Source organism: Varroa jacobsoni, unplaced genomic scaffold, assembly GCF_002532875.2.
Source record: "Varroa jacobsoni isolate VJ856 unplaced genomic scaffold, vjacob_1.0 scaffold_1428, whole genome shotgun sequence".
Classification (NCBI taxonomy): domain Eukaryota; kingdom Metazoa; phylum Arthropoda; class Arachnida; order Mesostigmata; family Varroidae; genus Varroa; species Varroa jacobsoni.
The window spans coordinates 633,029-653,695 of NW_019214330.1; the positions used below are offsets into that span (position 1 = coordinate 633,029).

General features: G+C 41.9%; 1 long non-coding RNA gene across 1 annotated transcript; it reads left to right on the forward strand.

Moving 5' to 3' along the window:
* Positions 1 to 534: 534 nt before the first annotated feature.
* Positions 535 to 18,724, forward strand: LOC111269975 (uncharacterized). Its single transcript, XR_002686039.2, has 3 exons — positions 535 to 635; positions 942 to 1,122; positions 18,505 to 18,724. It is a non-coding gene; the product is annotated as an uncharacterized LOC111269975 (long non-coding RNA).
* The last annotated feature ends 1,943 nt before the right edge of the window (positions 18,725 to 20,667 follow it).

Consider the following 20,667-nt stretch of genomic DNA (forward strand, 5'->3'; position numbering starts at 1 on the left):
ATATGCTTGCCTTCTCAATTATGTATTCGTCTATCGATGGCCTAATGAAAGCCGCAAAGTATCTAACAGGTCGCCCTCACCGCTTCGGCAGGCGCGGGACTGTGCTTAGTATTATATTATTCTATCTATATTATTATAGTATGCTTAGTATACTAGATTACTGAGAATTGAGCCAGAGTAAAAATTAAGACAGCTTACATTTTGGGTTAATTCAGGTTTTTTGTCGAATTCATCTCCGAACCGACTGAAAGACCTCTTCCAGCGATTTCTGAAGCCAAATGCTCTGTATCATAAACGAGACGAAAATTAGTGGCTTTTATCACTTCGTCGCTTACTCTAGTCCCACGTATTCGTGAATATATTAATCTCTACAATATAATTTTACAAAACCTCACAATATTTTCAATTAGGTGCCTGTAAAAGAGTTGAAAAAACTATTCAGAATAGAAAAGGAAACGGTCGTATACAGAAACCTAAGGCAAAACATACCTATGCAGGAGTTGACTGACTGATGTATTATTGATTGACGATACGCTGCGAAAAGAGCAGAATAAACCCGACTCGGAAGATCTGCAAAACGTTTTGGCAGTCACAATGTTTCGGGCAATGGCAATATAATACTGGAAACAGGAAAGGTACGCGGTAGTTATGTTTATAAAGTAGTTAATGTATATAAAGGAGGACAACATATTGATAATGTGACTATAGTTCGTTATTGAGGATGAATGTTGGACTGTTGCTATTTATATATTTTAATTATGAAGACTGGTGGGATGATCATTAGAAGGCATTTGTAACCCTGTGATTACTAAGTACATACTAAATATAGACAATGATCAAATTTCGTTTTTTATTTTTGTTAGTTAACAACACAAGTATATAAAACCATTTGAGATGCTTTGCATCATATAAATTACAATGTTCCTGTTGGGTTTATGAAGCTCATTTCAGAGATTTTCCGGACGTCCTAAAGATGGCACCAGCGAGCAGCAGCAAACGGCACGATATCTATCACAATTTCCGCCGCACGTGGAACACCTGCGCATACTGCCAGTTTCGGTTTCCTACAAAGTCTCTGGTGGAAACCATGCACGGCAAATCGAATGCCGATATGCCTGTTTGGTAGGTTCGTCCCTTCTCACTCATTGCTCCTAGCGGCAGAAAGGTTCCTGTCAATCTCCTCAAATGTTAGCTTCTAGTTCCTATCGCCGCTCTTGAAGTCTTTCTTTGTTAGAAGCTCAAAACGACAACGTACATATTTGGACAGCAGAGAAAAATCTGCCACGAGATTTCGGGTTACTGTGTGTAGTTTCAGTACTTTTTTTTGAGGCTAACAACACGATTCGATTGTTTGAGGTTTTCCTTTATAAAACCTTCTTAAATGCCGCATATTATATGCGTTGTGATCGGGGCTAGCTTAAGGCTGCACAAGCTGAGAACAGCCGCGAGAGACAAGAAGTGAGGCTATTATATCGCCCATGCGATCAAGGCTGTCTTTCTGCATTTTTCGGTGTCGTAAGCAGTAAAATTTTTATCGTTTACGGAAGAGGGCAACCTCAAATACAAAAATCGGTTTACATAGACTTGAGGCGACCAGACAAAACTTAAAGTGTCAATGGCCGCTGTTCTGTCTCTGTTTTTAAACTTCATAGCCTCCGTCTTGGTCAGGTCTAAATATGAGACTGTCATGGAAGTAGAGCCGGGCTACATTTGGTTTCAACTGGAACCGGTTCGACCCGTATATCACTAAATCGTTGCAAAAAAGAAGACGTTGACTATTCCTCGGCTTTCTTATTTGATCAAAGAGGCCCTCCAATAAGGTGGAGAATGGAAGTGGGCTTACGTTGTCTGCTTGAGCTAAGTCCATGTAGAAAAAAAGACGGGAGTTGGGCCGGCCACTCCGCCGTCACTGTCTACCACGGTCAGCATGAGCACAACTTTGTCGTTGGGCACCAACTCGAAGGCTGTCCTGAAGTCGACGAAGACTGCGTATAGCGGCGTAGCCACCGCTCTCTTGACGTCAACTGTCATGATCTTAAACGTTGTTCTCACCGGGATACATGTGGCTCTGTTGGTATAAGCTTTCTGAGGAGTCGCTCGGTCTTTTAATTAGCTAGCCGGAAAGAAGCTTATAACAAACTCTTTTCCTTGTCATTCCCTGCCATGATGATGGCGCAGTTGAGTCGCCCTTTCCTTTAGGGAACGCCAACAGAACAGCCCCTGCCAACTGAGCTGAAATTGTTCCAGCACGTAAAAATATATAAAATAAATTTGACTATTACCGAATTACAAGATAAGAAAGACTCTGAAAATATTATTACGGCAGCTTGATAGATTACAATTCTGTGAAATTATGTCAAAAAAACAGCAAAATAAAAGACACCTTCTTAGCATCTTGTCGGACAACAGCAAATATTTGTGCAACAAACTGAACTAAGGTCGCGTTGTTACGCTGCACGACTCTGGCAGGCTCCGTATCTTTCTGCATCGTTTGTTGTCTAACAAAAAATGAATAAGGTTTACTTATGCTTCTTCAAGTCACCATATTTTTCATCTGCGCCGGTTTGACTTCATTGTATTCCCAAAAATTAAAAAATAACCTGTTGTACACAACGAAGTAATTGGCTTCTGTTACTTCGCTACGATAGGTCGTGTTGTAGGTTCTTTAAAATAGAAGCATCTGTGATAAAAGGCTAAGGGTATAGAATCATTTGTTGCAAACCCCATGTGAATTCTATGCTACACAGAGCGCCTATTGATGGTATTCCGTGGTAGCCACACTTTCTTTTATACGATTATTTGTCACAGAGGAGTGTTCTTCGTCAACGCCTTTCTCAATTGCGTTGATGTCCTGGTGGTAGAATTTGATCGATGATTGGTACTACGTGATGAGTGTCGTCAAACATCCCATTGCTTGTATGGCCATACCCCCTGCTTTTCGTCGATAGTAGCACCAATCGTAGTAAAAGCAAGAAGGGCTTTATCAAAGGGGTTTAATCAAGGCAGCCGTGGGGTGTCTGTTTTATGTTAACTGAGTTGCGTTCGGAGGAGGTATTTCAAACAATGGGCAAAAATTAAAAAAATTACGTGGGCTGAGTAAACGGCACGAACGAGCCGATTTCATCGCGTGGAAATTGACAGGGGCGGCCTTGAAGCACGATAATTATTCAACGTCGAACTGAAGCTCGGTCATTATAATATTAAGTACATTGTATATGTCGATAGAGAAACAGAAAGCAAGGGATTGACGGAACGTGACCCGTCTGAGTTTAATACATACGAACTAATTATTATGATTTTTTATTGTTATAATTCGGGAAAGGCATCAAAACGTGACCTTGAAACGCAGGACTTTCAGGTGGATCGAACTACTTCTTTGTACGTGCGCTTTGGCTATAACTTTTCAATATATTAACTCATTGCAGCAAGGCATGACAGTGACACTGAGTCAAATAATTCCTAAAACTTCACTGGAAAGTTCGCTAACAGGAACGGGCATAAAGCCAGAACAACTTACTTTACTAAAATCTCAGTTACCAGCGCGTGCCAAATTAGACTGGAAGCCTGATTTTTAAAGCACTGCATAATTGATAGTCGAACTAATTTATATAGTATACTATAAATCTAAGAGAAATAGAAAAAAAAAATATCTTTGTTTCGATATGAACAACAGATCTAAATGCAGGAGTACATTCAGCTAAAACTATTGTACCAAAAACAACCGAACAGCTTCAGATACACCTCCTTCTACTGTAAGCGCGGATATACAGGTTGAAGTTGAGGATGATATAAAGATACCAACGACCTTGAGAAGAACTTCGTGGCTAAGCCTGCTGCATAATCACAAGCCTATTTTTCTTTTACCAATCAACAACTAGATACCAGTAAGAAACTTGGCCGTCAGCCACGATATAGATCAGTCCAAGATTGATTATTTGCTACGTCCATCACCAGACATCTCTTATGATAGCGATGTAAAGAAATTCATTAAAGCCGAACATATCTTTGTATAAAAGATATTGTAGGATGCATCGAAGTATGGCATATCTTGCTTTATGAACGTGTGTATTCATGTGTAAAAGATTACTTCTTCAAAAATGCTCCACGATCAAACGAAAACCCATATAAATCGACAACCAACGGACAAGGGAGCCCATTCGGGAATACCGAAAACCCGACGTAATTTTTGTTCCCAACCGGCATGAAGTTTAAAAATTCATTGTTTCGTCATCGATTTATTGTCACCGTATTGCCCATATAAACAAAACAAACATTCTGATGGGCATCAAGGATAGGTGGGCTGAATGCACCCACTATTGAACAAATAGCTCATAGTGGCCTCGTAAAGTTCACACGTCGCTGCTGCTTTTCGATTCGGAAATTCATTTCGTCTTCTCTGCATCATTTCGCTTCAACTTTTCCCCGTCCCGGCTTAGGTCCTCAGCTCGCGCCTTTGGATAGAGCTTTCGCAGGCGTTTTCTTAGAAACGGAAAAGTGAACGCCCCTCCAAATCAAGCGGACAGGGTTCGATCGAACCATCAAATGGCTGTTACTCTCAAACTGTTTATTCACATTCGGAACTGGGAGGGGGCGTACGACTCGATGGTACCAACCCGGGTCGGAAGGACCAGCCTCTCGGCCGACCCCAGCATATCTTTGCTGGCTTCATCACAGCGAACGACGAAGAAGCGTTTCTGCTTTATATTATCGGCTGATGCGATATTTGCATTGACGTGTTTGCACTCGTTTCAATGCTGCAATTAGTATATATTAGAGCAAATGTCCTGTGTCCTCGTGTCCGTGTGCATGTTTATGTGCAGATGTGGACATTAATGTTGCTACAAACCGATACGATTGCTACGGCTACCAGCTCAACCAGCCGACAAATCGATGTTATGCCACGACGATGAGCGCGTCCTCGTCTGCAACGACGTCCAGGTCGTGACTATAAATATCATGGCCGTCTCTCTGTAGCAGCACAAGACACAGACCTGCATCGTTATTCTAGCTGAGATGACGAAATTCGAGTTAGAGTGCTCGCTCAGCTGCCGCTGCCATTTGGCACTGCCAGTAAATCCGAATCAGCGTGTAGCTCTGGGGTCGTAGTGGCGATGACGGACACCAACTAAATGGGCCGTACCTGCTGGAGGTAAGCTGGGTAGCGCTCAAGCACGGCACTAGTCTCGCTTCCCGAATCGATTAGGTTCGATCCAACTCAGCTGCTAACAGTGGGTGGTAAAAATGGGTGCTCCCATCGGGTCCTGTCATTTCTCGACCGTATGGTACCCCCTTTTGAGTCTAGTAGCACCACTGCGAAGAAAGGTGAACTTGATTGGGTTCGAAACCGGAGGCCTTAGAACGGCGAACCAAAAGTTGGAAAAACGACAGGAGCAGTTTTGGGAGGGAGTCTGATCAGAACGAAAACTCGAGAGTTGAGTTTGGAAAATTTAAACACCCGAGAGGTCGAAATAAAAGTTTCAACGAGACAGCGTTAGTGGAAGGAAGCAACTTCGGCAAAGATAAATAGAGAAGAAGATTGAAAAAGTGAAGTGCGAACGAGAAGCCATGCGGGTGGGGTAAGGCGGACACTTTGACATACCTCAAGCCTTTCTTCTTCTCCTTTCTCGAACTCGATGTGTGACGGGCATCTGGGCATGCAGGTCTGAGGTCGGGCGAGCGGAAAAATGTAAAATACCGATTTGATAACGGCACCGTATAAAAAAGCGTGGCGATCGAAGAAGCGGATTAGAAAAAGAAGATGGGGTAAGTAGGCGATAGCCAAAAGAGAGCCAAAAAGGGAAACACTTTTGTACGCAGTCGGTCTTACGTACCTAGTGACTCGGCTAAGTTGTTGCCTGCTGCGTGCAAATCTTGCTCCCTGAGAAAGGGAAGTAGGCTCAAGGGAGGCGCATAGGGCACAAGATAGGCAAACGGTTGGGTTGAGAGGACGCGGTGGCCAACAGGGAACGAAGTACCGCTTTTCCTTCTGCCTCAGTAAAATCTTTGTGGCCCCCAACACGCAAAACAGGAGAATGTGCGTGTGTATGGGTAAGTGACAGAAGAAAGTGGATGTTAGAACATCGCCTACAGTAGCAAAGACACTTTGGCCCGATCACAGGCGACTGCTTCGTCGGAGCTAAATCACCTAGGTTTAGAGAAAGGGTCGTCGCATGCTCGCGGTCGCGCGTTAAAAGCGGAGATAACTTGGGAATACGCTTTGCTGAACGTTCCGACCTCGCTGATATTGGTCCCGGCTTGCTTCTTCCGCTCAAGCCTCTGTGGTCTCGACCAAAGCCTCAATCGGCCCAATTCAGCTTACTCAGTTTTCATAGCCCTTCATACTAACAACAGTGCGAAGCACGTTGTTGGTATGAAGTTTAGTAGAAGTGCACCGACTCACGTGCTCGGGAATAGTTAATAGTGCAAATAGCTAAGCCATCTATAGAAACTACTGTAGAAAGAGAAGAACAGAGCTGTAGACCTGACAGATCAGAGCAGCATATTCTTGGTCCTGGGCATCGACTCCTGGACTATACAATAGTACGTAGCTCGTTGCCGGGCTTATAAAGGGAAAAAGCCGTATAATATTGCGATATACATGTAAATATAGATGGGTAGGTTATGCTGTGTATAGACAATGGACGTGGTCGGATATATTACAGAGAGAACACAACAAAAAAGTTTTTTGAAAAACAGTGTTATAAACTACAGAGAGAGCACAACAAAAAAAGTTTTTTGAAAGACAGTGTTATAAACCACTTTGTAAAAGAAGCAGAAGTGTGCAGTGGGCATCTCTTTGCTCAGTGAGACGGCTTGACTCATCAATATAACTCTTCCGCTCAAACTAGTACGAATGAAAACGTACGAGTTCTATGTGTTAACGAAGTATGCACATTTTTATGCCCTCGAGGATGCTTTAGTAGAAACATGATTCAGATTTGATATTATGTATTGTAAACAAGTATGTCATTTGTAGGTGGACTGCTCATAACTCAGCTATAACAAGAAAAATTAAAAGTTTACTTAGTGCTGAAGGCGACCCTTCTTATGTACTTCAAGCTGATTATTAAAAATTATTATTGCCGTAATTAGATCTTCCAGGTCCATACAGGTGACGATATTTGTCTATTCTAGGTTTCTGAAGAGCTCTCTAGTTACAAAAAACCCAAATTTCAATGTCTTTGCATTGGGCATGTTTGCGCAGAATTCCAACAAGTTCGCACATGCTCATATCTCGCCATTTACAGCCGCCTAAGATGTTTGCAACTTTAGAAAAGGTATTTTTGAAGGTGACTCGCTTACGGTTTTGAATCCTAATAAAATAATTAGTAAATTAAAGAATAATAATAATAAAAGAAATGGTAACAAAATAATTAGTAAATAAAATAAGCCGAAATACATGCTGTATACGAATCTCACCCTTTAATGGGGCAATTGTGTAGGTAAGATGATGGTTACCTGCTTTACTTATTGTATACAAGACCGTAGGCGCTATGTTTTGGAAAACATCTTTTCAAATTTCGGCGACCTGTTTGCCCTAATCCGTTGTATCAATTGTGACCGGTCTTGTAAGCCAAGCGGAACTAAACAGAACTTGTTAAGAAATAGTTTTGTATGAGACGCTCATTAACAATTTCCATTGACTACAACCTGAAAAACGCCGACCAAAGTAATCAATCAACTTCCATCATTAATTTGTTTCTAAACCAAAAGATATACTCCATATAGAAAAGAAGGTTATTAAACGATCAGTGGATGTTTTCAAATTCTAGTATTGGAAATTAGGATTTCGAATACATCGAAAACACGACCTGAATTGCAATCCTTTTTTTATTTACACTGACATTCAGAAGGTTTACGCAGGCACCGATGTATTTCTCTGTATCTGGAAAGATACACAACATCATTGGTAGTTTTTTCATATGGAGACGTTTTTCGGCGTGAAGCGTTCAAAAAAACCCCTTAGCCCGTTAACGGGAGCGGGTAATGCTTAGGTCGCTTAGCTAAGAAAATCTCGTAGGAATTAACATCGCAGAAATATGTTTTTAATTGTAATGTAAGCTCCTGCCAATGGTTGGAACCTGGCTTAAAATTTTCTTCAATATGGCAATGGATTCTGCTCGGTGACACACACGTGAAACTCCTCGTCCTTCCTCTTCATATTAGGCTCTGTGTTCTAATGAGTCTATCTTCGCGTTCAACTTAATAGCCAGGTTCGATGAGAATTACAGGTTGTTCATAAGGAAGCTGCCTTGCTTAACCGACGCAATCCGTTATGGCCGCAGACTCCACCTATTTCATTTAGGCTTACCTTTCTGAGGCGTATTTTAATAAAACCGATAGTTTTTTTGTTTCCTATTCAAGCAATGGAACGCGTGCAAAACAATCTTCCTTTTTAAAGTTGCCCTTATTTCGCAATCTCTCTTTATATCTTCCTGTTATATTATACTGAATCATTCGACTGTGTAGGCTAACAACAGGCATGGGCGTTCTTGGTACATAGATATTTCGTTTAAGAAACAATTTCACTTTAACTAGACAAATGTGCTATTGTCAACGTCTTAGCTATATCCGGCATAACGATCTTAGTGATGGTAACCGTGCGTTATACTAAAAACAGCGTTGTTCAATTGTTAAAAACATTTTAATTGCTATACAAAAGCACATACAAACTATACCATTCGTGTACTTGTATGCTCAAATAGAAATATTTTTAAGGATTGTTAATAATAATCGCTGGCGAACACGACACGCATCCTAACCTATCCATCTGCACGTAACTACTAGTAGTATGACTACAGTGAGAAGCGTATCTTTATAACCGAATGACAAGCATACTCCAACTTCAGCAACTTTCCGTGAATCATTTAGGGCCGTGCTATGACAAGGTGGCTACCGAAACAAGCGTATGATCGCGTACACTACCGTAGGCTGGATTTAGTGTCAGAACCACTACGTCCGTCTCAAAGGAGCCTGCTCTTAGCATCTGTGAACTACCCTTCCACCAGTCCTCCTGCTTCCATACAGAACAGCTCTGTCCGATGTTGTTTCAGAGTTGCGTACGACACACTGTCGACACTGAGCAATTCTGCCTACAGAGGTCTCTAGGAGGATGACGATGTATTGCTGGCTTAAGATTTGTGCCGCTTTCGCCATCGTCTTCGTTTTGCAAAATCACTGTTCACCTCCTCCTTTGCAGCAAGCACTGCGGAAAGCAGGAGAGCCCCCGTGCCCCTCTGCTAGCGGCTAAAGCCGCCGTATGTTTCCTTATAAACAGCTGAGTCGACACATCTCCGCCTCGGCATATGTCCTTCCAGACATCGTCGTATGTATTTCCGAGGTGTTTCTATAGCCGCCCCTACCACTGCAGCTGCTACTGCTGCCGGCGCCCCGTTATTACCGCTAGAGGCAGCGGTTAACGTCCCGGTAGATGGTCGACCACCGCCGACGGAAGCATTTGGTTAGGATCAAACGATGACGCTGCATAATTTGTGGAAGCAACTAGAAGCGGTCCAGTTCTAAGGGGGATAGCTCACCCCTATTTCCACTCATCTCTATCCGCCCGTACGTCGCTATCTCCACCGGCTTCTCTCCAGCTCTTCTGCTACCAGCGTAGCACAATGGTTCATCGTGCCGTCAACGCACTGAAAGTATTATATATGACACGGCCATTGCTGTGTCCAATATCTACACGTACAAACACACGCATGTGTATGTGTGTGCTGAAGGGCCAAGTTAGCGTCGCATAGCACTGACTACTGGGTGTGGTAGCTCCTCACATTCTCCCCAGGATGCCTAATGCTTGCGGAAAGACACCAAGGCACGGCAAACGAGGTGGCGGAGGAAGCATAAAGCCCCACGCATAGAAAGAGAACGATAGAGAGAGAAAAAGAAAACAGGGAGAAAAATAAAGGGGGAAGCGGCCGTATTGCGGCCAAGGTAGTGGTGACCCCAGAGGCGGCCGACAAACGAAAAGACACCGAGGGCGGACGAAAGATGCCTCTGCAAGCTTGCCCGAGACTCTAACGCACTTTTTCGCTGACTCTAAACAAGGCTATGGTGTACGCTTGTCCTTTGTTGGGTGGCAAGGTAGAGCGCCCTCCGCCGATGCTTGAAAGTCCTGCGGGACCTCTCGTCAGAAGCGCTGGAAGGCATGAGAAACGGACAGGAATAGAGTCGCAGCAAACAAGAACCAGGCCATCCAAACTCGGCCACGCCAAATTATAGGCGCCTTCTTGATAGCCTGGTCGCTCATGGCGCGTCGGGTAATTTCGATCCCTGCAGGATATGCTGTCGCTAAGCTACACGCAGAGAACAGGTTTTGCCTATGGCACACATGCATAATTAGAATACTGCAAGTCTTGCAGATATGCTGCCTACTTCTACGCCTTGTTTGTTTTCAAAAAAAAAAAAAGCAAATAAACAAGTAATTTTTTATTGAAATTCTTAGCTACAGCAAGCTTATATGCATGTAATGGCCTTTAAACTAATAAACACACTAGCTAATCATTTATTTTTTTTTATATTGACATTGCAGTACATGACTGCACCGTCCAGTCATGTCGCTAACGTACTTAAACGTATTAGAGAACTTCGAATTGATTTCATAAGTTTGCGCATAACTTCCAAATCTAGTACTGACATCAAACTAGATGAAGCTCTGGTGTTGAGATCAGCTACAACGTCAGCAGCAATTAATCTGTTCAACTGTACCATAGCTGATCTCCTATGGGAAAAGACGAAAGATGCGACCTACGAGGGAAAAATGCGAACCCCTTACGATCGTTATATTGTAAAATGAAAATTATCTGCTGTACTACATTAATCAGGCTCAAATCGAATAGACGGAACGAGCATCACCCGTTAGAAGAAAATGCCCAGTGAGCTGCTAAACTTTCTTGTGTCCAATGAGCTGAAATAGTTCACGCTGTTCAGATAGTGTTTTTTTCTACAATATTGCTAATATTACCATTATTGTTTGATCTTTGTCTCGACTTTGGCTGCCCTTAGTTGGTGCCTAGCTATATGGTGGGTGAATTGAGTATACATTTGCAAAGGCGGAATCAGCTTTAAAACAGGCATAATCGCCATCTTTGATATTAAAGTTTGTGTTCGATTATAAATAGTTACGAAGCTCGTTTTTTTTTGTATCTCACTGTGAAGTTCAGCTAGAGCTTTCAAACCTTACAAACCGAGTCGAACAAAAACTAATTGTTTACGCCATAATAATTGTTTATTTGTCCGTGCATAAATACAATAGTAATTACATTTGTTAGGAAGGAAATATACGACAGATCGTTGGAGAATGGTTGAGATTTCAATGCAAACAAAGAGTTTATCTTGAGTACCTGTTCTTTCTGGTTTCTCAAACTCTACAGCTCTAATTATCTAGATGAAAAGCACTCTTGTTTGTATGCTGATAGTTGCATTTGTGTAAATACGTACATAATCACTAGTAAGTAGATTTATAAATTAGTGAATTAGATCAGTGTTATGGCTTAGGTGTTTATGTAGTTTTACCATTTGAGGCTGTTAGCTTTAAAAGACCTTATAGGTTAATGGGTAGCTCTGTGTAAGCCACAGAGAAGTTCAGCGCCCGACTAGCTCTTTGGGATTAAACGGAGTGGTAGTGATACCATATGCGGTCGAGCTGGGACCACTCCTCGCTTTGGAGGTACGAGGATCCCAATTTTTTTCTTTAGCAAGCAACAGCTGCTGCAAATTCGTCGCCAGCTTGTTTGGACTCCACCCACAGCGCAACTTCTCTGCAGTCAGCCCCCTAGAAGTATCAAGGTTCTACTTGAACCGCTAACGTAATCGTCGGTAGATACAAATAACTCGTATTTTTGTGTAGAAGGGTCTTTTACAAGAACCGAAAATATAGACTTTTAATAATATTACTAGGGTAGGACTTGGGAATATCCGTTGTCCTATCTATATACGTTGACCTATAGTACGTTGCCTAACGCTTCGAGCTGAACACCAATGGACGAATAAATATCCCAAACCGGTAGAACGAGGAGAAATGATTATCAAATACGATAGCTTTGATTTAAGTTTATTGACCGTATTGTATGAGAATATGTAGCATGATGCCAATCACACTATTTATATCTTACAACTGCCAAACTCAATATATCATATATAATATATAGAATTTGGCAAATAGAAACTTACTGTCTAAGTGCAAAATTGAGTAAACTTCGTGAATGATTAACGAGCACATACATTCCGAATATTTTGCTTCTGGAGAAAAGACCCAAAATAGTAATCATTTACGCCCAGTGTTCTGATGTTTGTCGAAGAAGTGCCTTACCTAAGGCTAGAAAAGCTACTTTGAAGAAGTTGTTTTTCTAAATAATTACCTTAAAGCATCAACTTCAACCAATAGTGTAGCATGCCCGACTGTCAATTGTTCTCTGTCATAAAATGTTTAAACAACAAGTACCGTTTATGTTATGTATATGAATCTTCCTTCAATATTCACATGATAGTGGACGGGGAGCTTTTCATTGTGTATTAATTATCGTTTGCTTAGTAACTTCCCAAATTGAAATTTTGGCGACATCTTTTTTCCTTTAACTTATCGAACTTGCTTGTAAAATTGTTGGCGATTGATCAGATTGATGGCAAGTCATCGTTTTCGTCTACCGCATCCCTCTAATATCCCTCATATGCTTTGTGGCGTTAAAGTATGATCATCTCTACTTCAACTGTCTCAGCACGCGACTGATGATAATCAACACTCGTCATCTGAAGTCAAGCGACTAGTAAAATCTGCTTACGTACCAAGCCTGAGTACTTCGCAGAAGCCACTCTAACTTTAAGACGCCATTGTTCAATCGCCTGCAAACTGTAGCTGGCAGTGGGGCATGTAACTGTGAACTTCGCTGGTACGTTCTAGCTCGCCGATTCGATGGCGAGCTAGCTCAGTTGTCTCACGCTGCGGCGAGGAAGGGCGTTGTTACGATGAAAGAAGCTCCGATTGCAAACGTATTTGCCTAGCAGTTGCCACCGCTACGGCACCTTTTTGGCAATACCATGTTTGGTTCTATCCTAAGATATTGGATGTATACCGATATTCGTCCATCGGTGTCTTCCGTTGAAGGAGCGAAAATATAAAAAGAAGGTTCAAATACTTGACTCTTGATACGAGAAAATGAAATTAACTACCGCTTCCAATAAAGAGAAAGATGAAGCTGCTGCTTTTGCTCCGTATCGTGTGCACAGTTCTGCATTAATACATAAAAGCTGCACCAGAAGAGCAAACGGTTTTTTTATCGATTCGCCTACATAAACATGATAGAGATACCCACTTATTTTGATGTTCGATCACGGAAGTACCACTGACTATTTTGATTTTTGTCTACGATTCCTTAAAGAATTTCTTTATACTTAGTTGAAAATAAAGCTGTAATTGTATTGTAATCAATATAATAGAACAACAATACAGTCAAAGTCTAGACATTGCGATCTGTGTCTTTTCAATTTTAATTCCCCCTATCTCTAAGGTTAAAAGTGGGTTTCTTATTAAATTCTAACTGAACAAATCAACCAATCGTCCAGTATAATCAAATAATTGAAACACCTGTGGCGTTGCTGACACGCTTGAAATACCTAATGGCCCATCTGAAATCTACGCGATGTTGTATAGCCCTCTGAAGATAAATCGGTGTAATAGAAATTCACGGAGGCCGATCCCTATGGAAGCAGATACGCATAAACTTTTGAACAATAGTGTTCAACCTAAGATGGCTAGACATAATTCTCCGCTTTCAATAAATCTTTGTACTGCTATCGAGGTATGCATACAAGGCGTATTTTCAGATGCTTCGGTTACCAAAACTCTCAAGGATGGCAGGACGTCAGAAGTATCTGTCAGTCCTTTTAAGTTAATCTTTCATCCAATTATAGTGCACCAAAACATGGCTAGCCTGTCACAATATACTGTATTATACAGTAATGTCAGATTAAATAGACAAACCCTTTTTTCGACGAGGGGAAACGTCACTTGGCAACTTTTCACTGTGACAGCATGGAGTGATGCTTTCTCGCAACGCGCTTTATTTATGTATAGGTGTACGGGCCAGCACACTCAAATACGTTTCAGATAAATCCGACAGCTGTAGATTTGTGAGCCGATCGACAACGAGGGATGACCCTGGTACGTATAACAATGAATGATGAGGGTATGATTTCCAACACAGAACTCTTGAAGATGTCGTAAGCATTAAGCTGAAATTGGCTGAAAAGGTTAAGGCTGTTCTAAAAATAACATATTTGTAAAAAAAAACACTTTCTTGAAAAAATGTTGTTTTGTAAACTGCGTTATATCGCTTACGTCAAGTGTTATTCCTATTTTCAATGGCTTTCCAAAATTTGTCGTCGATTGTCTGTGCATCTTATAGGGAGATAGCAGGGAAATAAACTAAAGGCTATTTAAGTGCTGCAGCAAATCTAAAAATCTGATAGTTGGCTTTTGCATGGCATAAACGCCAGTGTTATTCCTTAATTGAAGCCGTAACCTTTGAGAAACTTTCTACCGCCAGCTATCTGTCAGTATATATTCAAATCAAGGAGAAGTGTTGCCCAGAGGATTTGCTTTACCCGGCAGGTAATCTCTGTCAAAAGCGGTTCGTATTGTATCGACGACAAGGCAATGGCCCCCCATCAGAGGGACGCTCAGCCATTGTTTCTCATCTTCTACTTCGTCATCTTTTTTTGACTCAGCACTTCTAGTACTCGTTGAAGTTTTGAGAGTTCCGCTAGATCTCGCGACACTTGCTGCCGCCTGTCTGGTGGTGCAGTAACGACCCGCTCTTGACCCGCTTGAGGCGTAAGAGGTGCGGTCGTTTGGGTTCCGGGTGCATTCTTCTCTGCCTGAGGCGTAATTGAACCTTGAATAAGCTGGGTCGAGCCCAAGTTAGCTGTAGCGACCCGAAGGCTGATTGAGCGTTGTTACGTCGCTACGAGGTAAGCAGCAATGTAGGAATACATTTGCACCAGCTGTACTGCCTCGGGGCAGAATGGTCCTCCATATAGAAAAGCAGGAGGAAAGTAAATCACATTGTGGATGTATTTGCGGTGATTTGCTTCCAAAACGACGAAGAAGAGGTCTAGAACGAAAAGATGTACTAGCTTCCGGAAGTAATATCTGGCACTTGAACTTCATAGTTGAAGGGCTTTTTTTGCCAGTGCGGATGAGGGGGAAGGGGTCAGTCTCAACTATATACGGCTTTTATTTTCTTCGAACAAATCAAAGGAGATAATGCTGAACACGCCATTGGCGGACTGTAAACAGAGAACAATCGCCTTTCTAAGTTCCTTTAATTGATACAAATACAACTTTTGCGTTTTGCGTTTGAAACATCACTAAATGATGATATCCTTTAGATGAGATTAGTAAGAAATACGAATGCTCGCTTACGGTCCTGTTGAAATCAAGCGTGTGGGAAACACGCAGGATGCGATCTTTCCAATGATGTAAGTTTAAATTTACTTCCTACAGAAGAGCCTACTTTAAACCGCGCTTATATAGATGCCGAAAAAGCGGTCGATGAAAGCCAGTCTGGAACAATTCTAGGGCCTAGATATAACCCTTTTTGCTTTTTGATGTTTCGAAAGGTTGCCGGTAGCTCGTGCTTTCTGATTAGCGTGGAACTGTTTCATGGGGAACTTCCATAATTGTTGACCTCAAAAGAATATATTAATTTTTACGAAGCGCGAGCTAGATACTACAAGCGGCCTATATATTGCCGATAACCTCGTTTTTAACACCATGTGCTCTTGATAAACACAAAGCACGACGTTCTGCGCAGATCTGCGAAAATTAAAAAGGAACACGTAGCGGTAAATGTTCTCAATCAGAGTGAATTTAACAATACTTGTTATTTAAGAAATAATACCGTCTCCGAGAGAAAACCTTAGTAAATTTCAGTGCGCCTTAGAAAAAAATATGCTGACAAATGCAAAACGCGTTACTAAGTGCATAGTAAAATGGGATTTCATTGGCGTTGACGCCCCGCTTCTAATAGATCGGCTAATAAAAGCACTCGAATGGTTCGTCCTGTAAAATAACAATCAATACGAATTGCGAGCCATAAGTATTCGGAATCCTTTTTTAAGCAATTCCGGACAAAAACGGTCAAGTATAATTTAACATATTTAATTAGATGGATACGGGCCCGGGCCATTGACAGAGGAAGCTTCACACAAACAATGTTTGTCCATGGCATTGACAATGGTGGCTATCTTCAAAACCCGTAAGTAAGTCTACACATCATTACGTCAACTTGTTCCCTGCTGCGGTTGAACGAAGGAAACATGTTTATATAGTAGGTGATAGTCCACCTAATCTAAAACCTGTAAGCCGAACATAACTACATCGGAACCATTATTAAGTTGACTGCTTAACTAATAGGAATCACATCCATATATCATTTGGATGATTTGATCACAATACCTAATTTTACATGTTCATGCATACCCATATTGTTACAATTTTTTATATTACCCGCCGTTGTGCAGTCTTGTCTACGAAGATCCTTCGCGGGTCTTGTTACTCTACGAAACCTTGCCAGCATCTTACTTCAGAGGGTATTAGCCCCGCTACACCTCTGTGGCGGTGGTACCACGTGACTCGACGACCACGAATCTCGTCCGTAACTAACTAAGTAATACTAATTTCTATTACATTATTAATCATAGTTTGCGACAACCGCAGGCAGACTGACAGACGTTAATAAGACGCGGAAACTAAGTAACAGGTTCAGATCGTCGTTTTAACTACATACTAAAACGTAGGCGTATTTAAATGATTGAACTGAGATTTGCCCCTTCTGGTTTCCACTCAATAAATAGAAGTAAACCTACGCTCTTACAGGGTTCCCCGTTCATTTGGAGAATTTTCCACTGTGCTAATATAAGTAGTGTATATATATATATGGGGTGGAAATCCCGTGACGATTGGATAGCCATCGTTAGATCAATTCGTTGAAAAATACGTTCGGTTTTTTAGTACTCGCTGTATCTACTGCTATTTAAACGTGTGTAAAATGAAGACGTTCGTATTGTCAAATGACTAGTTTCAAAAAATGTCAAAATGTTTTACCGTCTATCTAGCATGTATTGTGTTGCAGATTTTAAGAAGCCTTAATAAGTTTGACGACAGTTCAGCGCAAGCGACTGTTAGAGTTCACCGGAAAATATGATTTTCCTCTTCTTCGCTTCTCCTAACGTGGCGAAAGGGAACGGAATAGAAAAGGCTAGCCGTAAATTAACGTTTTCTTTGTTTGCATCTATTACAATGGTTGGTAAGTTTCCACAAGGCCGAGAACAACGGACGGGAAAAATTGGCAATTGAAGTCAAAACTTCGTTTCGCCGCTTGTATCTGTCCTCCGCTATCTCTTTCTGGGCGTCTGTCTTCGGGTAGATGGGTGAGTGGTGCCTTTGAATGATATACCGTGATTGTCGCGAACGGCCACTGCTATCATTTCCATCGTCGTTCTTGCTGCTATTGTTGTAGTCAAACGAATAATAGCTTTCGGAAAATCGTTTTCGCTATAGCCAGAGTGCAGTCGCTTGTGGAACGGTCTCGCTTAAACAGGACACTCTCGAATGTTGTGTTATCGCAGTCGACCGCCAGTGAAAGGAAATGCTAGCTAAGTTCATCCTATTAGCGAATGTTTGGGAGCACTTTCGTTGTATATGTGTGCGGACAGACGGCCTCGTTCGTCCGATGGAGCTCGTCGGTTAAAAAACGGCAAAAGAGAAAGAGAGAGGTAGGCGGAGAGCGTGGGGGCATTAGGTCTTTGAACTACGTACGACGCTAGGTAATAGAAGCATAGTTGAGACTACCTACACAATGGTCGCTAACCCAGGTGGCCCGCCATTTTCTCTATCCACACGTGGCCTACATAAGGCTGAATGAACAGGATAGAGTAATATACATTCAGGCGCCTTGGTGCAGCTCGCTTTCTCACGCGCTTCTCTCTATGTGTATTTGAATGCTGTTGGCGTGGGCGTCAGTGTGTCTGTCCTTATCCTCGACGATTCATGTTGCTCCCCACTTATCGTCGATATTGTTTACTACTGTCTCAAGACGTAATTTTTCGACTGCTCGGGTCGGCCTGCGCGATATTATTATCATGTACAAGTATTTCTTCAGTTTTATCGGTTGTTGATGTGAGCTGAGAGAGAATCAATGGACAAAATATGATGAACGGGGGGCTGAGAACGTCGGTAAGAAATGAGGGTGAAAGATGGGTAAATTATTATGACCCTTTCCGTTTTGGCTGCAGTCTCTGCAGCTGCCCAAAACACGGGAGATGCTGTTTGAGTTCAGTATTGGCGTGCTGTGTTTTACCAACTGTTTTCGAATGCTTGGGTACGCCGAGAATCCTCTTTTTCTATTTTTTGCCCTTGCTAGATTTCCGCAGCCGGTTCAGTTCCTATTGCCTGGCGAGCTGGTAAATTTAACTCCGTGCAGTTGACTGCATTTACAGTTCGGCACCACCGCGTCAAACGTACGTCATCAGCACGACTTGTGCATTATGTCGTCTCCCATCCCGGTCGCTCTATGCAAGGACACGATATAAATATATAACACAGCGTTGGTTTCAGCAAGTTGTGATATCGACATCGCGCGGAGGAGCAGCTATCGGCAAAGCAAATTAAAAAAAAATATATTCTTTTGACTTGATCATAAAAAAGCTCTAATAAACAATCCGCTTACGTAAAGATGAAAGGCTATTAATTCTATCAATGTAAAGGATAACAAAATGTCTGAAATACGAGGAGGATTTTCAGGCTGAAAAAACACTAGAAAAATTCACATATGTTATAATTGATTTTATAGAAAATTTGTAGAAAATTAGCAAATAAGCTTTGTGTAACATAGTGTGTATATAGAAGTTAGCTAGATGTTATACATAGAGGGCGTTTTTCTGCAATCTTCAATTCTATTATTTTTTAATAGTCTCCTTCGTGTGTAAATTTTACCTTTTTCTCAGCTTTTAAACATATCAACATGCGTAGGCATCTCTTATAAGGGTTTTCTATGTAGGCTAGGTTGACAGTTAAAATGAAAAAGCAAACTGAGCAATTGCTGTAAACCTGGTAAACGCCAGCAGTCAGTCCCATTTGGCCTAGGATTATTGGCGCCAAAACCAAAAAACCAGCTGACGGAAGGAAAGACCATTTTCGGTTGCCCGCCTTAGATCTGGGCTAACGTACCAGACGCGACATAATAGAAGAAGGTCATTGCCCTAGTTGGATCATTTGACCCAACTAGGGTAGTGGAAATATAGGTAAAAGGGCAGCGTAGTCTAGGGAAAGCCCGGTAATAAATGAGGAAAGTTAGCGGCAGATAAGAACTTCATAAGGCGTACGGAGGATAGAGTAGTGCTTAAGAAGGAATTCGTTAAACGCTGGGCCACGAACATAAGCACAGGCGAAGAAACTAAAAAATTAAAAGTGCGGACACATTGTCAGTGTATTCCGGACTAACTACTAGAACTCAGCTTATCACTAATGGTCTCAAAAGATGCTCAACGAGTTCGAGGCTTATTCTTAGACATGTTTTTAATCCAAAGAATGAAATGACTGATTTTATTTAATTTATATATGAAATACTAAAGTTAGAGCAGGATTCTGTTTTTTCCTTCAAACAGTGTGTTGACAATTGTTGATAATTAGCGTGTGTTGACAGCACCGAATCCTATTTTGACGCTTATATAGTGAAAAAGGTCAAAAACAGAGTAAGTACATTTGTATGTGTATAGCCTGTATTAGCAGCAAGTAGTTATAAGCCAATGGCTAAATCGGTGTAAAAATTGACCAATAAGAATAACTAGAAATTCTAAATAAGAAAAAAAAAAGAGATTATTCTGTTGGCATTTGCCAATGAAGCGGTCCCACTTTCGTGGCTTTTCCGGGCAAGGTTAGCCGTATCATAAGAATGAGCAGCTTCCAGGCCGACGGCTGCAGCGCTTGTCGGTGCACGTACGATGTGCCGTTCAGCCAGTGAGTTCCACAGTAGACAAAACCACGTTCGGTGTGATGCCTGTCGTGCTTTTACTGGATGACGCCCTCGTTACCTCTTCTGCTTCTGTTATATGCATAATGACAGCGTGGCAGTTTTTGTACACTTAACATCAAAACCAAGTGGCTCGGTTCGCCGGTGTCGCGTTTGCGGAGGGCGAGCGAATAGAGGGGCATAGTGGTATCTACCCTGGGTAGAGGGCAGTTGGTCCGCAAGTACTAGTGGAACGTTATAGATATCTTAGACGATGAACGAATTGCCCTATTACTGTGAACGAGGTACATAGCCTATAGTATGCATACTTGAAGGCAAACTCAAGCTTGCTCAGTGTCTTATGCCTGGCGTGAATGGCAGAGCGGTAGAAGCTTCAACGGTGCGTATTTGTTCCGATAATCAACATAACATCCACCTATGCTGTTTTTACGCGTAGCCCGTATGTCTAACACTAGCCCAACTTGTACGTAATGCATGACATTATGTCCACCATTGGCCTTTACTCTAATATAACGATGCGATAAAAAGGGAGCTCTCTGCCGCCCCAATGGTTAGGACAAGGAAAGACAGAAGACAATCACTTTTATACCCTCCACTCCGTTCCGTTCACGCGAGTGGCGTCTACCTGGAT